Source organism: Nyctibius grandis, chromosome 3 (assembly GCF_013368605.1).
Source record: "Nyctibius grandis isolate bNycGra1 chromosome 3, bNycGra1.pri, whole genome shotgun sequence".
In the NCBI taxonomy this organism is placed as follows: Eukaryota; Metazoa; Chordata; class Aves; order Nyctibiiformes; family Nyctibiidae; genus Nyctibius; species Nyctibius grandis.
In genome coordinates this window covers 60,377,716-60,379,187 of record NC_090660.1, presented here as the reverse complement: position 1 = coordinate 60,379,187, position 1,472 = coordinate 60,377,716, and positions in this window count along the sequence as shown.

Genomic DNA, 1,472 nt, shown 5'->3' with positions numbered 1-1,472 from the left:
TGCGCATGCGCCAGAGGCGGAGTTTGCGCAGTAGCGGCGGTGAGGCTGCCCGCCCTTCCCCCCGCCAGCATTCACTCCCGTGCGGCGGGCGGGCGCATGCGTAGTGCTTCTCAGTGGGGCGCTGCTGTTGAGCATCCGTTCGCGGGCGGGTGGGCGTACGTGTGGATTGCCGCGGGGCTCGTCCCGTCCCTCTTTGGTCGGCGTGCCCGGGCGGTTCCTTGTGTCCCAGAAGCCGGATCCCAGCCGGCGGGAGGATCGAAAGGGCAGAGACGGCTGCTCAGGGGGACTCAGACGGGAGAGCCGGGCTCTGTTCGCCCGCCCTCAGGGCAGAGCCGGGACTCCTGCCGGGCGGGCCCGGCCCGGTAACGCCCGGCTCAGCTAGTTCTGTGTGAGGCGCTGCCACAGACCTCCCTGCCCTGCCCCTCGGCTCCGGTTCTCTCAGGACTGGCTGTGCTTACCCCGCTCGCCTCAGCACCCGCTGCCTTCCCTTCCCAAGGCCCGTGTTTCTCACGTACAGTGTACTTCAGAGCAGGACTGTCCTGTGAGCCAAAGAGCCCTTCAGACACCAAAGCATAGCTACATCCGAGCCTGACTCCCAAATAACCACTGCAGTAGTTCCTCCTTCTACGCCTTTGTCTTCGGTGCGCTGCCACGCAGTTCCCCTGAACCGTTCTTGCATGTTTCTGAAAGAATGAGTGATCTGGAGTGACCTATTTGTTTCCAGGTTAGCTTTAATTGCTGTCTCAAGTAAAGGAAAGTTAATGTATTCCTACAGTAAGTAGCCCAAATAACTAGGTCAAGATGTGGCATTAATAAATTGTTACAAAATCTACTTCTGTATTGCCACAGAATCAAGATTACGCTTGTCAGGTGGTATTTTTGCCCTATTCATTACATCCTATATTTAAAATAAATTGTATAAGCAGTTATACTGCAGTGACGATTTTACAGATACAGTAATTTTTTACCTTGCATTTATGTCACTCAAAATTAGCAACTGGCATTCCTATAACTACCTAAAAAAGGATTGAAAAAAATTATAGGTGTTCCAAGCAGTTTTCATTACAGTTATAGAAATGCAGTTAATTTATTTAACATTGGCAAGTTTTATATATCTCTTTTAGAGACAGCACTGATCAGTAAAGATCTCTTTTTGCTTGAGTGCAAAGTACGGGTGTCACCTTTTTTTCAGTTTGTAGTTCATATGTTTTCTTCTGATGTGTTTTTATACTGACATAGTCTTGAAGAATTCAAGGTAAGCTTTGTTTTCCCCATTCTCAAAAGCTGGGAGAATCTGCACCTACTCTGGAGAACAGGATTAGAGTTCAGAATGATTGTGACAAACAGGACACGTGTTCTAAAAACAAAAAACAGCAACAAAAAAAGCCAGGATGCAACTGAGTAGAGACAAACCCAGCACTGTATTATCAGCTGCATATATTCAGGATGGAGAACTACTGGTTACACAGCAG